At 38.2% G+C, this 9,295-nt stretch overlaps 1 protein-coding gene across 2 annotated transcripts in view; it reads right to left on the minus strand.

Moving 5' to 3' along the window:
- Nucleotides 1-9,295, minus strand: part of GRXCR1 (glutaredoxin and cysteine rich domain containing 1) — a 339,136-nt gene that overhangs the window by 38,314 nt on the left and 291,527 nt on the right. The gene's annotated exons all lie outside the window — the stretch shown is intronic.

The raw sequence follows: 9,295 nt of genomic DNA on the forward strand, positions 1-9,295 counted from the left end.
GAAGGAAGGAAGGAAGGAAGGAAGGAAGGATGGGAGGGAGGGAGGGAGGGAGGGAGGGGAAATCCCACCATTGATTAAATCAGCATTTGCCATTTTTAAAGCTGAAATAAATTGTAGTATATGTAATGTTTGATAAGAAAGGAAAGGATTAAAAAAACAACTTTTAAGAACAAATACATTTTTCTTATTTTTCTCTCCAAATTGGGAGTATAATGAAGAAATGTAAGACATTTTTTAAACAGATAAACAAAAAGAACTACAAAAATCTTAACATCTTTATAAAAATGTTTTAAAATCTTTTTAAGAAACCCATTTTAATTATATTTCATTAATTTAATTTAAGTACTTATACTAAAACATGTGAATTTTACCCCCACCCACAATCACTTCACTTCAATATCTTTATTGTACTGACAGCTATAAATGATGCAAAGTCATTTTCTCAGCATGTTATTTCCCTGAATCAAGCTACCATACATTATGAGCTTCTGAATCCCAATAGGAAAACAAAAACAAGGGCTTTGAGGTTACTGAAGCAATAGCAAGATCCACTACGAATGGACTGAAAATAATGTAAACAAATCTGATTTTCAACTCTTTTCCACACTAATAGTGGAATCTAAGCAGGGAAATTGTGACAAGAGAAAAAAATTGAAAATTATGAATCAGGATAATAAAGTGTTGACAAATTTCAAGGTAGGGAAAATAGCAGTCAGCATAATACAGCTTACATTATAACATGTAAAGCACAAAATCACCTTAAGTTAGTCATCTGTGTTGTAATCAATTTGAAGAGTGACTTGTGGTGTGCAGAGAAATTGACATTCCAATAAAATGATTATCCCAGCCTTGACTTATAGCACTCCCCTTTCTCCTGACTATTAATTATCAATCATAATAAATTATTTAGCTCTCTGAAGAAGGACATTTGTTCAGTTTCATTTTAATACCAAGCTTATGGTTGTATTCCAGAATTTTGTTAGGAAACAGCGAAATGGATTTCTGGGTAAGCTGGTGACATAAGCCCATGAGTCTAACTCCTCTATCCTCCACTACCAAATTCCCCCTGAAAAGAAAAAGAAATATAAGAGCTGGGGGGAGGCATTTGGTTTAGTGCTTAAAAACTAGAACAAGGTAATATCCACGTGTCAAGGGCTTAAAGGAAATGCTGCAAAAGGGAAGGCAGACAGGACTGAATGTTCCACGGACTCTGCCATAAAGAGGAATCATCTGCCTGGGGGGAAAGTGAGAAATAACTTCAAACACATGACCAACACTTGCCCAATTACAGGTGAGTGGCAGTCAAGGGAACTCCCTGTACCACATGTATTCTCAGTAAGCAAAGTATTGTCTCCAAGTGGGCGAAAATTGATTCTTAAGGGTGAGAAAGAGTAACAAAAACTTACTCTTTTTGTATATAAATCACAGATGTACATATAGTACTCAAGCAGATAGGGGTCAATAACGAAAAATTAAAAGATTGAGAAACACTGTTGTACAGTATCAGCCACACGGCGAAGGGCTTCTGACACAAACACTGAGCAGGGATGGTGGCATGCACACTTGGCTCACAAGCTATAATTGTGAGCTGCCTCACAATTAAGGCCAGTAGCTGCCTCATTAGAAGAGGCAATGTATTGCTGCAAGTAGCTCACATGCAATGTCCCTCTTTGTTTTCCTTAGACTGAAAAGAAAGCACAGTACATTTTTAAAAGATGGAGGTTTTTTAAAAAAACAAAATACACAAAACATCAAATGATAACACTAAGGAAAAACAAATCTAGTAAGCACAATAAATTTAAGTACGTTAAATTCTCTTACAGAAACATAAAGATTCACAGATTATGTCAAATAAATCCAATTATGTTTTTGTTTACAAAAGAGATACCTAAAGCAAAATTAGAAGCAAAGAAATATAGGCAAACTAAAAGAAAATACATAAATGAAACATGGGAGATATGGAGCGGGTTGTGTAAATAGTAATATAAAACAAAGAAGAATTCAAGCCAAAAAGCATTAACTTGTCAAAGATGATTATTAGAAAAGTCATGAATATATCTCTATATATTTAAATATATGAATCCAAATTAATAAAAACTAAAATATGATAGTTCACCATAAGTATTTGATGAAGAAAGGAGATTGTGAGAAATAATAAATTATTATTTTAAATCACTAAATATTGGGATGGCTTGTTACAAAGAATTTGATAACTGAAACACGGTTGATACCCTAGTTACTCTAAGCTACTCAGAGATGGCTATCCCTGCAAGTTTGCACATTCTACTTTTTGTCCTTGCTACTGCCACTGCCCACTTTATAAACTTCTAATCAAGCAAGATTTCCTCTTCTGTGCAACCTACCCTGAGTATCTCATTTCCCCTTCTGTGAAACCTACCCTGAGTATCTCAGGCACAGTCACTCTTGAGGTCCTCTTATATCATAATGTACTGACTTAGTACATACTTCTTTACTGTGCTTTCACCCCGTGAGACACGTATTCATTTCCGTGTCTACCTTCACACTAACTGTGAGTTCCTTGTGGGCAGATCATTTTTATATTTCCATTGTTTAAAAGAATACCTAAAAAACAATCCTGGGAAGAAGATACAATTGTTCCTCTGGAAAGAGTGCTAAATCAATAGGCTCAAGGTCACTCTATCGGAAAGCTGAGTTAGATCTATAGAAAGGTGGATTACGAAAGAATGGAATTCTATGAGCACAAGAAGTCTTTCCAGATAACTACACCTTTCATTAATCTTTTCCTCCTCTGATGTCCTATAGCATTTATAATCTGAAAGAAAAAAAATAACTATGTATATGCTCTCTCTCGCTATATATATATATATATATATATATATATACATATATATATATATATACTCTTGTCTTCACAGTCTTACTACAAGTTTCTGGTGTGCAAACATTACAGCTTACATTGCTACTAAATCCCCCAAAAGGTCCAGCACAGCACATAACAGGTTCTCACTCATTTATTAATTGGTCACTTCAAATGTATTCAACTAGTCAATGATGGGAAGTTCAGGAAAATGTATCAAGTCTTTTTCTACAAAATAAAAATACAACTGAACATTCATTTATATTTCCAATCCTAATATTATAATAATTTATTATACTATGAATTGTAATGCATTTTAAATATATGTTTTTGAACCTAGGAAAAAGTGACATTGAAAGAATATTTATTGTGAATAACTGAGTTCTGCACTATCCGAAGTGAAAGAGTAGACTGGATTAACAGTCTCCAAGAAAAAAAAATACTGTTATTTTTATTGTATCATTTGTCTAAGAAAGGACTACGATTTGATGTCATTCTGCATCAGTGCTCTCAGTCAATGACAGAGTGGAATTGATTTATTTCTCCTTTTTACTTGTAAAATCTGAGAATGTAGATCTTACCCTTTTTACCCCAGGGACAAAACACAATAGACAGAGTGGAGCCAGGATTCTCAGCAAACATCCCCATTGCAGAGACGGCACTCTCCTACACCCAGGTCCTTCAAACCACCTTCCCACACCCTTGGCTACATGTTTAAACTCTTTTGACTGACTCAAGGGAAAACTAAAAGACTGAAGCTCAGACGAAGGTCTTTCAAGCTCCAGAGCACAGCACACTCCGAAAAATGTGTGACATCTGAGGACCCCAATAAGAACAAGGAAGAACTCTCCTGCCCTCGGTGGACTCCATTGCCTTTGGGGTTTTCTATCTGGCAACCTCAAAGAAAGACAGATCACAAGGAAACTGGATGCAATCAGTATGGAGCTAAGCTATATGTCAGAGAAGGCTCATAACTTTTTCCTCAGGTACTAACATTTTACAGAGACCTAAGTTGATCTGTTATTTCTTCAAGGAAACCTCAGTGAGTCCCTAGAGTTCTTTTGCCCTGCATTTCATCACCTACATCTTTCCCAGAACTCAGTTGAATCACAACTCATTAGAAGGAATCAAAGATGTTCCCAAGTTAGGCATAGCACTACATTTCTCTCTAGAAATCTCTTATGCTAGGCACACATGTGGCATTGAGTTAGGAGCACATTGTCACCACTTCTTATTGAAATCCTACTCACTTTGCAAAGCACAGCGCAAATGCTGCCTCCTTAGAACCTTCCCTTATTGCCCTGATGGAAATGTGTCTCTCTTCTCCTCCTTCTAAATAAATATTGTTTTACCATTAACTTAGCACTTAGCACAACTAGCTTAGAGTGATATGTGTCCATACTCCCCCTCCCCCCAACACATGCCCCTTAAATTTTGAGCCTAGAAGGCAGAGACTGTGTATGTAAAATCTCTGAATCCTAAATATTGCACCATGCTTTGAACCCAGAGGGTGCTCAAAGTTTGCTTCATGACTGTTCCCCTTGCTCCTTCCAGGCTTTTCAGGGTGATGACTTTCACTATAGCCTGGAGGCTGTGTAAAGAGACATATCCAAACCTGCCCCACCTGATTGGAGATCACCACTTCCACCCTGTATTTTAGCAATATGGCCCCAAGTTCCAGAGAAATTGAAATATTATAAAACTACTGAAAAAAACTTGAGACATTTGTTTCTTTGTTTTCCCAAGTCCTTCAGCTGAACTTTTTGTTTATTCAAATCTTTCAAGGGAAACCGTATGTGGAATACAGTAACATGTGTGCATCTGAGGGTTTAGTTTAGCGTTTGGAAGAGAGCTTGAAATCCCTCCCACTCACACCACCCATCAGGTGTCCCCTAAGAAAAGGTCAAAGGAACCTCTAGGGAACCAAAGAGACCAATTTGATAACCACTAACTCTGGTTCAGCCTCCTCAGTCCCTCAGACATGCCACATGAGTCTAAGAGAGGTGCAAAAATTCGCAACAAATGGATGAGCACCGGCCCCTGGGGCCAATGAACCTCGCTGGTTTCCTGCAAGGCTGACCTTGATTACAATCCAGAGAGGAAGCCTGTGATGAGCCCCTCGCTTCAGTATTTCAGGGCTCATTGCTGGACAATGATTTGCTTCATTTGATTCACTCTATTCATTCTTTGAATCTAATCCAGAGAATAAACACCATCAGAAACAAACATATGGTCAGATCTTTAGCTTAATTTTTGTTTTGGGAGATAGAGGCATCTTGGGCTGAGCTCGACCAAACTGGGAGTCCAGAGGCATCTTGGGCTGAGCTCGACCAAACTGGGAGTCCAAGGAGTGATTAAAAACAAAATAAAACCACAACACAGTGTATCATAATCCTACCTGAGCCTAAGGAAGCCTGCCACTTGGCACAGGAGCTATTTACCTTGTCGAATCCCTTGTGAGATGTTTGCTCAGCTGTAATCATATATGATATCAAGGTAACAAACTAGATGTTTACAGAAAAATAGGCCCTAAAGGCCAGAAACTCTCAGAGAAAATATATGCACTTTCCTCTAATTTTTTCCAGTGAAAACATAAATGAATGGCATAAATGTTTGATTCAGGATTTAGGCTCCCAAATAGTAAAATAGTTATTACATTTGTTTTAAGTTTTTGAATTGTCAAGTTTAAACTGTTCCTCCTAATTTTGTTCTTTTCCTGACAGGAAATCTGGATTAGAAATATTGTATCTAATCCATATATTTAAGTTATTTAACTTTAACTGAACACTAAAAAGAAAAAGGTATATCAAAAATGACTTCTATTTTCATTTATTTTCTTATATATTTAATATATTTTCTTATATCGTGAGAGCCCTCTGGTGGTTGAGAAGATACTAAGTCTCTAAGTGCATAAGAGTAGAAATAGAGTTCATTATCAACCAAAGTCCTCCTGAGATACTGACTTCAAGTTCTATTAGAAATGGTTACTTATTACAATTTCTATTAACTTTCAGCTACTCATAGAATGCTACATTTATTTATTTTTATGCATTTTCTAGAATTAAAAAAAATCTTAAATGTTTACATTATATCTTTAAATCCAAATAAGAAAACACTGATTATGCACAAATACATTTTCTTTTCAATCAGATTGAGAATAGTTAGCAATTTATATCTAAATTGAGATGAAGGTAAATTGACTCCTAGAGCCCTTTCGTGGCATGTTCTGTGTCCTCTTTTAACTTGTGGCCAAGTTGAAAATAGACACAACTATTTTGTACTTTTATAGTGCCACAGTCCAAAGGACCAAATTTAAGACTCAGGATCTGACATATGCAAATAATTAAATGATGAACCTACCAGACACTTTATAAGTATCCTGCCACACAGAGAATTACAGCAGGAAAAACTAGAAGTGGCAAAGTCTTAGGCAAATGTGACAATGGATTTAAATTTGTAAAATGATAAAGCTGTAACTGAGCAGGATGCTATGGAGCTCTCACGGGACAGACCCTACCATGTCCTCCTCCTGCCTCTTGTTTGTAGAAAAACTTCCTCAATTAGGCCTTCCCTGAGTTCCAAAGGGCAAATTTAATCAGAGAAGTATGAAAATGAAGAAACAAAGGCAGTCAAGCAAGACAAATAATAATTGTTTAGCCATAATACAAAGTCAAGGATCTTTAGTTCCTCCTCCAGGACTATAGATTTATATTCTGAGCCATATCTTTGAATTGTTTTGCAGATACTGAAACCTGCACCAGGCAGGAAGAAGTCAACTGCCTGTTGGTCACAAGCATGTAGACCCCAGATCGGCTGGAACCAGAAGATTGGTGATGTTGACTCTCGAAATACCACCTGGTTACCTCACCATCAACCAAAAGAAGGATGTCCACAAGCTGATCAGGCATCCTATGACCTTCTCCCTCACTTTGTCTTTAAAAACCTTTCCCTGAAAGCCATCAGAGAGGCCAGGTCTTCTGAGAATTAGCTGCCCATACTCCTTGCTTGGCCTTGCAATAAATGCTGCACTTTCCTTCACCACAACCCAGTGTCAATAGATTGACTTTATTGCACACAGATGAGTGGACCCAAGTTTGGTTGAGTATCAAAGCCAGGATACATATTAAGAAAAGACTATATGGATGAAGCTGTTTCTTGGGCCTATAATTTAGGAATACTTAGTGCCACTATGCCTCAGAAGTTCCCTCTCTTTAATTGATTCTAAGTGTTGGAGTGAAAGTTGAATTGTGCATAAACATATTTCAAGGTACTTACTACTATATGACTTTTCATGTCATTGAATTAATTTCAGCACCAAAATATGAGATCAAGAAATTATAATCATAGCGCTTCTGCATTTCTTCTGTGAGAATAAGTGACAGACAAACAAGTGAGGCAAAAGGCAAAGATTTGGTCAATGGACCAAGGATATCACAAGATGTTACTGGTGAGGCTACAGGATTATTAAAGGAACAAGATGATGGTGTGTGACTCTGGAAATTTGAAGGGGATTTGGTATGTTGATTTAGTTCCACACAGCTGTGAGTGAATGCCAAACTGCTCTACAAATATTTCGTGGGCACATGGAGTGCTAAAGCATAATTAACTAGGTTTAGGATATCAAAAGTATGCAATACTCCAACATGAAAATATCAGTGAGCACACATGACTTAGGCAAAAAGCCAGGTTTAGATGATGTTGAAGTTCTGCACTTTGGTAGATTGCTGAGGTAACTGCCACCAGTTTGTTCATGCCTCATTCTATGCACACCTTTTACAATGTGATGTGGGTGGTCCTCCCATCAATAGATGGAGTCTGTTCTCACAATCTTAAATCTGAACCTGACCATGTTACCTGAGCTAGTCAACAGGACAAAAGCAAACATGATTCAAGCCAAGGCTTGAAATGTGCTTGAGCATTAGGGCTTGCCTTCTTTCATTGCTAGAAACCCCACTGCCACCATTTAACATTCCCCAGCTAATCTTCTAGAAAAGAGGGAATCTGAGAAGCCAGTTTCCAGATATGTAACGGAAGTCATCCTAGAGCACCCAGTTCTAGCCAAGCCACCAGCAGACCACAAAAGACAGCCAAGCCCAGCCAACACTGCAGTCTACAAAACAGTTCTTTAAAGCCACTAAGTTTTGGGTTGGTTCGTTACATAGCAAAAGCTAACTGATACAACTACTTCCATCATAGTGCCCAAACTTTGGCTATGGTTTGTTCCAGTCCCATGACCATATTTCTCTGGAGATGGAAGTTTGAGATATCTGGTAACTTCTTTGCTTCCTGATCTAAGGAATGGTACTAGCACCAGAATGAATTGCTTACAGAAAGAGAGTGACAGTCATTAAAAAATCATACACTATTCCTTAAAAAACTAAAAATTGAATTACCATATGACCCAGCAATCCCACTACTGGGCATATACCCGGAGAAAACCCTAATTCAAAAAGACACATGAGAGAGGGGAGCTTCAAGATGGCGGAAGAGAAAGACGTGGAGATCACCTTCCTCCCCACAGATACATCAGAAATACATCTACATCTACATGTGGATCTGGTCCTATAGAACACCTACTGAACGCTGGCAGAAAACCTCAGACCTCCCAAAAGGCAAAAACTGCCCATATACCTGGGTAGGGCAAAAGAAAAAAAAAAAAACAGAGACAAAAGAATAGAGATGGAACTCGCACCAGTGGGAGGGAGCTGTGAAGGAGGAAAGGTTTCCACACCCTAGAAGCCCCTTCGTGGGCGGAGACTGCAGGTGGCGGAGGGGGAAGCTCCGGAGCCTCGGAGGAGAGGGCAGCAGCGGGGTGCGGAGGGCAAAGCAGAGAGACTCCCGCACAGAGGATCAGTGCCGACCAGCACTCACCAGCCTGAGAGGCTTGCTGAGCGAAGAACAGATGCCCTCAGGCGACCTACACGCCGAGACGGGGCCAAATCCGAAGATGAACCCCCGGGAGCTGTGTGAACAAAGAAGAGAAAGGGAAATTTCTCCCAGCAGCCTCAGGAGCAGCGGATTAAATCTCCACAATCAACTTTATGTACCCTGCATCTGTGGAATACCTGGAGAGACAACGAATCATCCCAAATTGAGGAGGTGGACTTTGGGAGCAAAGATATATATATTTTTTTACCTCTTTCTCTTTTTGTGAGTGTGTATGTGTATGCTTCTGTGTGGGATTTTGTCTGTATAGCTTTGCTTTCACCATTAGTGCTAGGGTTCATTCTGTCCGTTTTTGTTTTTTTTTTTTTACTTTTTAAAATTTTTTTCTTAATATTTTTTATTTTAATAACTTTATTCTATTTTATTTTATCTTCTTTCTCCCTTTCTTTCTTTCTTTCCTTTTTCTTTTTGAGCCAAATTCAGGACACTGGTCCACAAAAGACCTCCCAGCTCCATGGAATATCAAATGGTGAAAATCTCCCAGAGATCTCCATCTCAATGCCAAGACCC

The sequence above is a fragment of the Physeter macrocephalus genome, chromosome 7 (genome assembly GCF_002837175.3).
Source record: "Physeter macrocephalus isolate SW-GA chromosome 7, ASM283717v5, whole genome shotgun sequence".
Lineage (NCBI taxonomy): Eukaryota > Metazoa > Chordata > Mammalia > Artiodactyla > Physeteridae > Physeter > Physeter macrocephalus.